Genomic DNA, 13353 nt, shown 5'->3' with positions numbered 1-13353 from the left:
CATAAAATAATATATAAATAGAACAGTTTTTCCATCGTGTAAAACGAATAATTGCTACCAGTGTGAAAGTTATGGTCATTTCTACGTTCAGGGCAACCTACCCTTCACCCTAGGGCGTTGCTCCACCAGATGGAATAGTTAGGGCCTAAGAAGTCAATGCCAGAAGCATAAAATACAATAAAGATGCAACAGTTATTCCATTGTATAGCATGGATAGTTGCAACCAGTGTGAAAGTTATGGTCATTTCTCCGTTCCGGGCATCCTAGACTTAACTCTGAGGCATTGCTCCACCAGATGGAATAGCTACGACCTTAGAAGTCAAAGCCAGAAGCAGAAAATACAATAAAAATGCAACAGTTTTTCCATCGTGTAGCATGACAAATTGCAACCAGTATGAAAGCAATGATCATTTCGACGTTTCGGGCATCCTATACTTAACTCTGATGCGTTGCTCCACCAGATCGAAGAGTTAGGGCCGTAGAAGTCAGCGCCAGAAGCATTAACTACAAAATAAATGGAACAGTCTTTCCATCGTATAAAACGAACAATTGCAACCTGTGTGTAGGTTATGGTCATATATAGGTTCCGGGCAACCTAGGCTTCACCCTAGGGCGCTGCTCCACCAGATCGAATAGTTAGTGCCCTAGAAGTCAGCGCCAGAAGCATGAAATACAAAATAAATAGAACAGTTGTTCCATCGTATAAAACGAATAATTGCTACCAGTTTGAAAGTTAGGGTAATTTCTACGTTCCGGGCAACCTAGGTTTCACTCTAGGGCGTTGCTCCACCAGATCGCATAGCTAGGGACTTAGAATTCAACGCCATAAGAATAAAATACAATATAAGTAAAACAGTTTTTCCATCGTATAAAATGAATAATTGGAAAGATTGTGAAAGTAATGGTCATTTCTAAGTTCCGGCAACCTAGGCTTCACTCTATGGTGTTGCTCCACCACAGCTAATAGCTACGGCCTTAGAAGTCAACGACAGAAGCATAAAATACAATATAAATACAACAGCTTTTCCATCGTATAACAGGAATAATTGCAACCAGTGTGAAAGTAATTGTCATTTCTACGTTCCGGGCAACCTAGGCTTCACTCTGGGGCGTTGCTCCACCAGATCGAATAGCTAGGGCCTTAGAAGTCAACGCCCGAAGCATAAAATAATATATAAATAGAACAGTTTTTCCATCGTGTAAAACGAATAATTGCTACCAGTGTGAAAGTTATGGTCATTTCTACGTTCAGGGAAACCTACCCTTCACCGTAGGGCGTTGCTCCACCAGATGGAATAGTTAGGGCCTAAGAAGTCAATGCCAGAAGCATAAAATACAATAAAGATGCAACAGTTATTCCATTGTATAGCATGGATAGTTGCAACCAGTGTGAAAGTTATGGACATTTCTACGTTCGGGGCAACCTAGGCTTCACCCTAGGGCGTTGTTCCACCAGATGGAAAAGTTAGGGCCTAAGAAGTCAACGCCAGAAACATAAAACACGATATAAATACAACAGCTTTCCATCGTATAAAACGAATTATTGCAACCAGTGTGAAAGCTATGGTCATTTCTCCGTTCCGGGAATCCTAGACTTAACTCTGAGGCATTGCTCCACCAGATGGAATAGCTACGACCTTAGAAGTCAAAGCCAGAAGCAGAAAATACAAAATAAATATAAAATAACTTCCATCGTATAAAACGAATAATAGCAACCAGTGTGAAAGTTATGGTTATTTCTCCGTTCCAGGTAACCTAGGCTTCACTGTAGTGCGTTGCCGCACCAGATCAAATAGTTAGGGGCTTAGAAGTCTACGCCCGAAGCATAAAATACAAAATAAGTAGAACAGCTTTTCCATCGTATAAAAAGGATAATTGCAAACAGTGTGAAAGTAATGGTCATTTCTACGTTCCAGGTAACCGAGGTTTCACTCTAGGGCGTTGCCCCACCTGATCTAACAGCTAGGGACTTAGAACTAAACGCCAGAAGCATAAAATACAATAAAAGTACAACAGTTTTTCCATCGTATAACAGGAGTAATTGCAGCCAGTGTGAAAGTAATGGTATGTCCTACGTTCCGGGCAACCTAGGCTTCACTCTAGGGCGTTGTTCGACCAGATCGAATAGTTAGGGCCTAAGAAGTCAACGCCAGAGGCATAAAATACAATATAAGTATAACAGTTTTTCCATCGTATAAAACGAATAATAGCAACCAGTGTGAAAGTAATGGACATTTCTACGTTCCGGGCAACCTGGGCGTCACTCTACGGCGTTGCTCCACCACATCTAATAGCTACGGCCTTAGAAGTCAACGCCAGAAGCATAAAATACAATAAAGATGCTACAGCTTTTCCATCGAATAACAGGAATAACTGCAAACAGTGTGAAAGTACTGGTCATTTCTACGTTCCGGGTAACCTAGGTTTCATTCTAGGGCGTAGCTCCATCAGATCGAATAGCTAGGGACATAGAATTCAACGCCAGAAGAATAAAATACAATATAAGTACAACAGCTTTTCCATCGTATAACAGGAATAATTGCAACCAGTGTGAAAGTAAAGGTCATTTCTACGTTCCGTGCAACCTAATCTTCACTCTAGGGCGTTGCTCCACCAGTTCGTATAGTTAGGGCCTTAGAAGTCAACGCCCGAAGCATAAACTACAAAATAAATAGAACAGTTTTTCATCGTATAAAACGAATAATTGCTACCAGTGTGAAAGTTATGTTCATTCCTACGTTCCTGACAACCTAGGCTTCACTGTAGGGTGTTGCTCCACCAAATCGAATAGGTAGGGCCATAGAAGTCAACCCCGAAGCATAAAATACAATAAATATACAAGAGTTTTTCCACCGTATACCAGGAATTATTGCAACCAGTGTGAAAGTGATGGTCATTTCTACGTTCTGGGCAACCTAGGTTTCACTCTAGGGCGTTGCTCCACCAGATCGAATAGCTAGGGACTTGGAATTCAACGCCAGAAGAATAAAATACAATATAAGTACAACAGCTTTTCCATCGTACAACAGGAATAATTGCAACCAGTGTGAAAGTAAAGGTCATTTCTACGTTCCGTGCAACCTAATCTTCACTCTAGGGCGTTGCTCCACCAGTTCGTATAGTTAGGGCCTTAGAAGTCAACGCCAGAAACATAAAATACAATATAAGTATAACAGTTTTTCCATCGTATAAAACGAATAATAGCAACCAGTGTGAAAGTAATGGACATTTCTACGTTCCGGGCAACCTAGGTTTCATTCTAGGGCGTAGCTCCACCAGATCGAATAGCTAGGGACATAGAATTCAACGCCAGTAGAATAAAATACAATATAAGTACAACAGTTTTTCCATCGTATAAAATGAATAATTGCAAACATTGTGAAAGTAATGGTCATTTCTAAGTTCCGGCAACCTAGGCGTCACTCTAGGGCGTTGCTCCACCACAACTAATTGCTACGGCCTTAGAAGTCAACGACAGAAGCATAAAATACAATATAAATACAACAGCTTTTCCATCGTATAACAGGGATAATTGCAACCAGTGTGAAAGTAAAGGTCATTTCTACGATCCGGGCAACCTATGCTTCACTCTAGGGCGTTGCTCCACCAGATCGAGTAGTTAGGGCCTTAGAAGGCCACGGCCGAAGAATAAAATACAAAATAAATAGAACAGTTTTTCCATTGTATAAAGCGACTAATTGCTGCCAGTGTGAAAGTTATGTTTATTTCTACGTTCCCGGCAACCTAGGCTTAACTGTAGGGTGTTGCTCCAGCAGATCGAATAGGTAGGGCCATAGAAGTCAACGCACGGAGCATAAAATACAATAAATATACAAGTGTTTTTCCATCGTATAACAGGAATAATTGCAACCAGTGTGAAAGTGATGATCATTTCTACGTTCCGGGCAACCTAGGCTTCACTCTAGGGCGTTGCTCCACCAGATCGAGTAGTTAGGGCCTTAGAAGTCAACGCCCGAAGCATAAAATACAAAATAAATAGAACAGTTTTTCCATTGTATAAAACGAATAATAGCAACCAGTGTGAAAGTTATGGTCATTTCTCCGTTCCGGGCAACCTAGGCCTCACTCTAGGGCGTTGCACCACCAGATCGAATAGTTAGGGCCTTAGAATTCAACGCCCGAAGCATAAACTACAAAATAAATAGAACAGTTTTTCCATCGTATAAAACGAATAATTGCTACCAGTGTGAAAGTTATGTTCATTTCTAAGTTCCTGACAACCTAGGCTTCACTGTAGGGTGTTGCTCCACCAAATCGAATAGGTAGGGCCATAGAAGTCAACCCCGAAGCATAAAATACAATAAATATACAAGAGTTTTTCCACCGTATACCAGGAATTATTGCAACCAGTGTGAAAGTGATGGTCATTTCTACGTTCTGGGCAACCTAGGTTTCACTCTAGTGCGTTGCTCCACCAGATCGAATAGCTAGGGACTTGGAATTCAACGCCAGAAGAATAAAATACAATATAAGTACAACAGTTTTTCCATTGTATAAAATGAATAATTGCAAACATTTTGAAATTAAAGGTCATTTCTACGTTCCGGGCAACCTAGGCTTCACTCTAGGGCGTTGCTCCATCACAACTAATTGCAACGGCCTTAGAAGTCAACGACAGAAGCATAAAATACAATATAAATACAACAGCTTTTCCATCGTATAACAGGAATAATTGCAACCAGTGAGAAAGTAAAGGTCATTTCTACGTTCCGTGCAACCTAATCTTCACTCTAGGGCGTTGCTCCACCAGTTCGTATAGTTAGGGCCTTAGAAGTCAACGCCAGAAACATAAAATACAATATAAGTATAACAGTTTTTCCATCGCATAAAACGAATAATAGCAACCAGTGTGAAAGTAATGGACATTTCTACGTTCCGGGCAACCTAGGTTTCATTCTAGGGCGTAGCTCCACCAGATCGAGTAGCTAGGGACATAGAATTCAACGCCAGTAGAATAAAATGCAATATAAGTACAACAGTTTTTCCATCGTATAAAATGAATAATTGCAAACATTGCGAAAGTAATGGTCATTTCTAAGTTCCGGCAACCTAGGCGTCACTCTAGGGCGTTGCTCCACCACAACTAATTGCTACGGCCTTAGAAGTCAACGACAGAAGCATAAAATACAATATAAATACAACAGCTTTTCCATCGTATAACAGGGATAATTGCAACCAGTGTGAAAGTAAAGGTCATTTCTACGATCCGGGCAACCTATGCTTCACTCTAGGGCGTTGCTCCACCAGATCGAGTAGTTAGGGCCTTAGAAGTCCACGGCCGAAGCATAAAATACAAAATAAATAGAACAGTTTTTCCATTGTATAAAGCGAATAATTGCTGCCAGTGTGAAAGTTATGTTTATTTCTACGTTCCGGGCAACCTAGGCTTAACTGTAGGGTGTTGCTCCAGCAGATCGAATAGGTAGGGCCATAGAAGTCAACGCACGGAGCATAAAATACAATAAATATACAAGCGTTTTTCCATCGTACAACAGGAATAATTGCTACCAGTGTGAAAGTGATGATCATTTCTACGTTCCGGGCAACCTAGGTTTCACTCTAGGGCGTTGCTCCACCAGATCAAATAGCTAGGGACTTAGAATTCAACGCCATAAAAATAAAATACAATATAAATATAAAAGTTTTTCCATCGTATAAAACGAATATTAGCAACCAGTGTGAAAGTTATGGTCATTTCAACATTCCGGGCAACCTAGGCTTCACTCTACGGCGTTGTTCCAGCAGATCGAATAGTTAGGGCCTAAGAAGTCAACACCAGAAGCATAAAATACGATATAAATACAACAGCTTTTCCATCGTATAAAACGAATAATTGCAACCAGTGTGAAAGTTATGGTCATTTCTATGTTCCGGGCAACCTAGGCTTCACCCTAGGGCGTTGCTCCTACAGATTGAATAGTTAGGGACTTAGAAGTCAATGCCCGAAGCATAAAATGCAATAAATATACAACAGCTTTTCCATCGTATAGCAGGAATAATATGCAACCAGTGTGATAGTAGTGGTCATTTCTACGTTCCGTGCAACCTAGGCTCCACTCTAGGGCGTTGCTCCACCAAATCGAATAGCTAGGGCCTTAGAAGTCAACGCCAGAAGCATAAAATACAATAAAGATGCAAAAGTTTTTCCATCGTATGACAGGAATAACTGCAAACAGTATGAAAGCACTGGTCACTTCTACGTTCCGGGTAACCTAGGATTCACTCTAGGGCGTTGCTCCACCATATCGAATAGCTAGGGACTTAGAATTCAACGCCATAAGAATAAAATACAATATAAGTACAACAGTTTTTCCATCGTATAGGATGAATAATTGCAACCAGTGTGAAAGTTATGGTCATTTCTACATTTCGAGCAACCTAGGCTTCACTCTAGGGCGTTGCACCACCTGATTGAATAGTTAGAGCCTTAGAAGTCAACGCCAGAAGCATAAAATACAATAAAGATGCAAAAGTTTTTCCATCGTATAACAGGAATAACTGCAAACAGTATGAAAGTACTGGTCATTTCTACGTACCTGGTAACCTAGGTTTCACCCTAGGGCGTTGTTCCACCAGATCGAATAGTTAGGTCCTTAGCAGTCGACGCCAGAAGCATAAAATACGATATAAATACAACGGCTTTTCCATCGTATAAAAGGAATAATTGCAAACAGTGTGAAAGTAATGGTCATTACTACGTTCCGGGCAACCTAGGCTTCACTCTACGGCGTTGTTCCACCAGATCGAATAGTTAGGGCCTAAGAAGTCAACACCAGAAGAATAAAATACAAAATAAACACAACAGCCTTTACGCCGTATAAAACGAATAATTGCAACCTGTGTGAAGGTTATGGTCATATCTACGTTCCGGGCAACCTAGGCTTCACTGTAGGGCGTTGCTCCACAAGATCGAAATGTAAGGGCCTAAGAAGTCAAGCCGGAAGCATAAAATACGATATAAATACAACGGCTTTTCCATCATATTAAATGAATAATTGCAACCAGTGTGGAAGTTATGGTCACTTCTACGTTCCGGGCAACCTAGGCTTCACTTTAGGGTGTTGCTCCACCAGATCAAATAGTTAGGGCCTAAGAAGTCAACGCCAGAAGCATAAAATACAACATAAATACAACAGATTTTCCATCGTATATAATGTATATTTGCAAACAGTGTGAAAGTAATGGTCATTTCTACGTACCGGGCAACCTAGGCTCCACTCTAGGGCGTTGCTCCACCAAATCGAATAGCTAGGGCCTTAGAAGTCAACGCCAGAAGCATAAAATACAATAAAGATGCAAAAGTTTTTCCATCGTATGACAGGAATAACTGCAAACAGTATGAAAGCACTGGTCACTTCTACGTTCCGGGTAACCTAGGATTCACTCTAGGGCGTTGCTCCACCATATCGAATAGCTAGGGACTTAGAATTCAACGCCATAAGAATAAAATACAATATAAGTACAACAGTTTTTCCATCGTATAGGATGAATAATTGCAACCAGTGTGAAAGTTATGGTCATTTCTACATTTCGAGCAACCTAGGCTTCACTCTAGGGCGTTGCACCACCTGATTGAATAGTTAGAGCCTTAGAAGTCAACGCCAGAAGCATAAAATACAATAAAGATGCAAAAGTTTTTCCATCGTATAACAGGAATAACTGCAAACAGTATGAAAGTACTGGTCATTTCTACGTACCTGGTAACCTAGGTTTCACCCTAGGGCGTTGTTCCACCAGATCGAATAGTTAGGTCCTTAGAAGTCGACGCCAGAAGCATAAAATACGATATAAATACAACGGCTTTTCCATCGTATAAAAGGAATAATTGCAAACAGTGTGAAAGTAATGGTCATTACTACGTTCCGGGCAACCTAGGCTTCACTCTACGGCGTTGTTCCACCAGATCGAATAGTTAGGGCCTAAGAAGTCAACACCAGAAGAATAAAATACAAAATAAACACAACAGCCTTTACGCCGTATAAAACGAATAATTGCAACCTGTGTGAAGGTTATGGTCATATCTACGTTCCGGGCAACCTAGGCTTCACTGTAGGGCGTTGCTCCACAAGATCGAAATGTAAGGGCCTAAGAAGTCAAGCCGGAAGCATAAAATACGATATAAATACAACGGCTTTTCCATCATATTAAATGAATAATTGCAACCAGTGTGGAAGTTATGGTCACTTCTACGTTCCGGGCAACCTAGGCTTCCCTCTAGGGCGTTGCACCACCTGATCGAATAGTTAGAGCCTTAGAAGTCAACGCCAGAAGCATAAAATACAATAAAGATGCAACAGTTTTTCCATCGTATAACAGGAATAACAGCAAACAGTGTGAAAGTACTGGTCATTTCTACGTTCCGGGTAACCTAGGTTTCACTCTAGGGCGTTGCTCCACCAGATCAAATAGCTAGGGACTTAGAATTCAACGCTATAAGAATAAAATACAATATAAATATAACAGTTTTTCCATCGTATAAAACGAATATTAGCAACCAGTGTGAAAGTTATGGTCATTTCAACGTTCCGGGCAACCTAGGCTTCACTCTACGGCGTTGTTCCAGCAGATCGAATAGTTAGGGCCTAAGAAGTCAACACCAGAAGCATAAAATACGATATAAATACAACAGCTTTTCCATCGTATAAAACGAATAATTGCAACCAGTGTGAAAGTTATGGTCATTTCTATGTTCCGGGCAACCTAGGCTTCACCCTAGGGCGCTGCTCCTACAGATTGAATAGTTAGGGACTTAGAAGTCAATGCCCGAAGCATAAAATGCAATAAATATACAACAGCTTTTCCATCGTATAGCAGGAATAATATGCAACCAGTGTGATAGTAGTGGTCATTTCTACGTTCCGTGCAACCTAGGCTCCACTCTAGGGCGTTGCTCCACCATATCGAATAGCTAGGGACTTAGAATTCAACGCCATAAGAATGAAATACAATATAAGTACAACAGTTTTTCCATCGTATAGAATGAATAATTGCAACCAGTGTGAAAGTTATGGTCATTTCTACATTTCGAGCAACATAGGCTTCACTCTAGGGCGTTGCACCACCTGATCGAATAGTTAGGGCCTTAGAAGTCAAAGCCAGAAGCATAAAATACAATAAAGATGCAACAGTTTTTCCATCGTATAACAGGAATAACTGCAAACAGTGTGAAAGTACTGGTCATTTCTACGTTCCGGGTAACCTAGGTTTCACTCTAGGGCGTTGCTCCACCAGATCAAATAGCTAGGGACTTAGAATTCAACGCCATAAGAATAAAATACAATATATATATATAACAGTTTTTCCACCGTATAAAACGAATATTAGCAACCACTGTGAAAGTTATGGTCATTTCGACGTTCCGGGCAATCTGGGCTTCACTCTAGGGCGTTGCTCCTCCAGATCAATCAGTTAGCGCCTTAGAAGTCAACGCCCGAAGCATAAAATTCAAAATAAATAGAACAGTTTTTCCATTGTATAAAACGAATAAATGCTAGCAGTGTAAAATTTATGGTCATTTCTACGTTCCGGGCAACCTAGGCTTCACCCTAGGGCGTTGCTCCTACAGATTGAATAGTTAGGGCCTTAGAAGTCAATGCCCGAAGCATAAAATGCAATAAAAATACCACAGCTTTTCCATCGTATAGCAGGAATAATTTGCAACCAGTGTGATTGTAGTGGTCATTTCTGCGTTCCGGGCAACCTAGGTTTCACTCCAGGGCGTTGCTCTACCAGATCGAATAGTTACGGCCTAAGAAGTCAACGCCAGAAGCATAAAGTACGATAAAGATGCAAGAGTTTTTCCATCGTATAAAACGAATAATTGCAACCAGTGTGAAAGTTATGGTCATTTCTACATTCCGAGCAACCCAGGCTTCACTCTAGGGCGTTGCTCCACCAGATCGAATAGTTAGGTCCTTAGAAGTCGACGCCAGAAGCATAAAATACGATATAAATACAACGGCTTTTCCATCGTATAAAAGGAATAATTGCAAACAGTGTGAAAGTAATGGTCATTTCTACGTTCCGGGCAACCTAGGCTTCACTGTAGGGCGTTGCTCCACAAGATCGAAATGTAAGGGCCTAAGAAGTCAAGCCCGAAGCATAAAATACGATATAAATACAACGGCTTTTCCATCATATTAAATGAATAATTGCAAGCAGTATGGAAGTTATGGTCACTTCTACGTTCCGGGCAACCTAGGCTTCACTTTAGGGTGTTGCTCCACCAGATCAAATAGTTAGGGCCTAAGAAGTCAACGCCAGAAGCATAAAATACAACATAAATACAACAGATTTTCCATCGTATATAATGTATATTTGCAAACAGTGTGAAAGTAATGGTCATTTCTACGTACCGGGCAACCTAGGCTCCACTCTAGGGCGTTGCTCCACCACATCTAATAGCTACGGCCTTAGAAGTCAACGCCAGAAGCATAAAATACAATAAAGATGCTACAGCTTTTCCATCGAATAACAGGAATAACTGCAAACAGTGTGAAAGTACTGGTCATTTCTACGTTCCGGGTAACCTAGGTTTCATTCTAGGGCGTAGCTCCATCAGATCGAATAGCTAGGGACATAGAATTCAACGCCAGAAGAATAAAATACAATATAAGTACAACAGCTTTTCCATCGTATAACAGGAATAATTGCAACCAGTGTGAAAGTAAAGGTCATTTCTACGTTCCGTGCAACCTAATCTTCACTCTAGGGCGTTGCTCCACCAGTTCGTATAGTTAGGGCCTTAGAAGTCAACGCCCGAAGCATAAACTACAAAATAAATAGAACAGTTTTTCATCGTATAAAACGAATAATTGCTACCAGTGTGAAAGTTATGTTCATTTCTACGTTCCTGACAACCTAGGCTTCACTGTAGGGTGTTGCTCCACCAAATCGAATAGGTAGGGCCATAGAAGTCAACCCCGAAGCATAAAATACAATAAATATACAAGAGTTTTTCCACCGTATACCAGGAATTATTGCAACCAGTGTGAAAGTGATGGTCATTTCTACGTTCTGGGCAACCTAGGTTTCACTCTAGGGCGTTGCTCCACCAGATCGAATAGCTAGGGACTTGGAATTCAACGCCAGAAGAATAAAATACAATATAAGTACAACAGCTTTTCCATCGTACAACAGGAATAATTGCAACCAGTGTGAAAGTAAAGGTCATTTCTACGTTCCGTGCAACCTAATCTTCACTCTAGGGCGTTGCTCCACCAGTTCGTATAGTTAGGGCCTTAGAAGTCAACGCCAGAAACATAAAATACAATATAAGTATAACAGTTTTTCCATCGTATAAAACGAATAATAGCAACCAGTGTGAAAGTAATGGACATTTCTACGTTCCGGGCAACCTAGGTTTCATTCTAGGGCGTAGCTCCACCAGATCGAATAGCTAGGGACTTGGAATTCAACGCCAGAAGAATAAAATACAATATAAGTACAACAGTTTTTCCATTGTATAAAATGAATAATTGCAAACATTTTGAAATTAAAGGTCATTTCTACGTTCCGGGCAACCTAGGCGTCACTGTAGGGCGTTGATCCACCACTGGTAATAGCTACGGCCTTAGAAGTCAACCCCGAAGCATAAAATACAATAAATATACAAGAGTTTTTCCATCGTATAACAGGAATAATTGCCACCAGTGTGAATGTGGTGGACATTTCTACGTTCCGGGCAACCTAGGCTTCACTCTAGGGCGTTGCTCCATCACAACTAATTGCAACGGCCTTAGAAGTCAACGACAGAAGCATAAAATACAATATAAATACAACAGCTTTTCCATCGTATAACAGGAATAATTGCAACCAGTGAGAAAGTAAAGGTCATTTCTACGTTCCGTGCAACCTAATCTTCACTCTAGGGCGTTGCTCCACCAGTTCGTATAGTTAGGGCCTTAGAAGTCAACGCCAGAAACATAAAATACAATATAAGTATAACAGTTTTTCCATCGCATAAAACGAATAATAGCAACCAGTGTGAAAGTAATGGACATTTCTACGTTCCGGGCAACCTAGGTTTCATTCTAGGGCGTAGCTCCACCAGATCGAGTAGCTAGGGACATAGAATTCAACGCCAGTAGAATAAAATACAATATAAGTACAACAGTTTTTCCATCGTATAAAATGAATAATTGCAAACATTGTGAAAGTAATGGTCATTTCTAAGTTCCGGCAACCTAGGCGTCACTCTAGGGCGTTGCTCCACCACAACTAATTGCTACGGCCTTAGAAGTCAACGACAGAAGCATAAAATACAATATAAATACAACAGCTTTTCCATCGTATAACAGGGATAATTGCAACCAGTGTGAAAGTAAAGGTCATTTCTACGATCCGGGCAACCTATGCTTCACTCTAGGGCGTTGCTCCACCAGATCGAGTAGTTAGGGCCTTAGAAGTCCACGGCCGAAGCATAAAATACAAAATAAATAGAACAGTTTATCCATTGTATAAAGCGAATAATTGCTGCCAGTGTGAAAGTTATGTTTATTTCTACGTTCCGGGCAACCTAGGCTTAACTGTAGGGTGTTGCTCCAGCAGATCGAATAGGTAGGGCCATAGAAGTCAACGCACGGAGCATAAAATACAATAAATATACAAGCGTTTTTCCATCGTACAACAGGAATAATTGCAACCAGTGTGAAAGTGATGATCATTTCTACGTTCCGGGCAACCTAGGCTTCACTCTAGGGCGTTGCTCCACCAGATCGAGTAGTTAGGGCCTTAGAAGTCAACGCCCGAAGCATAAAATACAAAATAAGTAGAACAGTTTTTCCATTGTATAAAACGAATAATAGCAACCAGTGTGAAAGTTATGGTCATTTCTCCGTTCCGGGCAACCTAGGCCTCACTCGAGGGCGTTGCACCACCAGATCGAATAGTTAGGGCCTTAGAAGTCAACGCCCGAAGCATAAACTACAAAATAAATAGAACAGCTTTTCCATCGTATAAAACGAATAATTGCTACCAGTGTGAAAGTTATGTTCATTTCTACGTTCCTGACAACCTAGGCTTCACTGTAGGGTGTTGCTCCACCAAATCGAATAGGTAGGGCCATAGAAGTCAACCCCGAAGCATAAAATACAATAAATATACAAGAGCTTTTCCACCGTATACCAGGAATTATTGCAACCAGTGTGAAGGTGATGGTCATTTCTACGTTCTGGGCAACCTAGGTTTCACTCTAGGGCGTTGCTCCACCAGATCGAATAGCTAGGGACTTGGAATTCAACGCCAGAAGAATAAAATACAATATAAGTACAACAGTTTTTCCATTGTATAAAATGAATAAATGCAAACATTTTGAAATTAATGGTCATTTCT

The sequence above is a fragment of the Calliopsis andreniformis genome, unplaced genomic scaffold (assembly GCF_051401765.1).
Source record: "Calliopsis andreniformis isolate RMS-2024a unplaced genomic scaffold, iyCalAndr_principal scaffold0004, whole genome shotgun sequence".
In the NCBI taxonomy this organism is placed as follows: Eukaryota; Metazoa; Arthropoda; class Insecta; order Hymenoptera; family Andrenidae; genus Calliopsis; species Calliopsis andreniformis.
The sequence above is the reverse complement of the archived record's forward strand: the minus strand, read 5'-3'. Positions refer to the sequence as shown.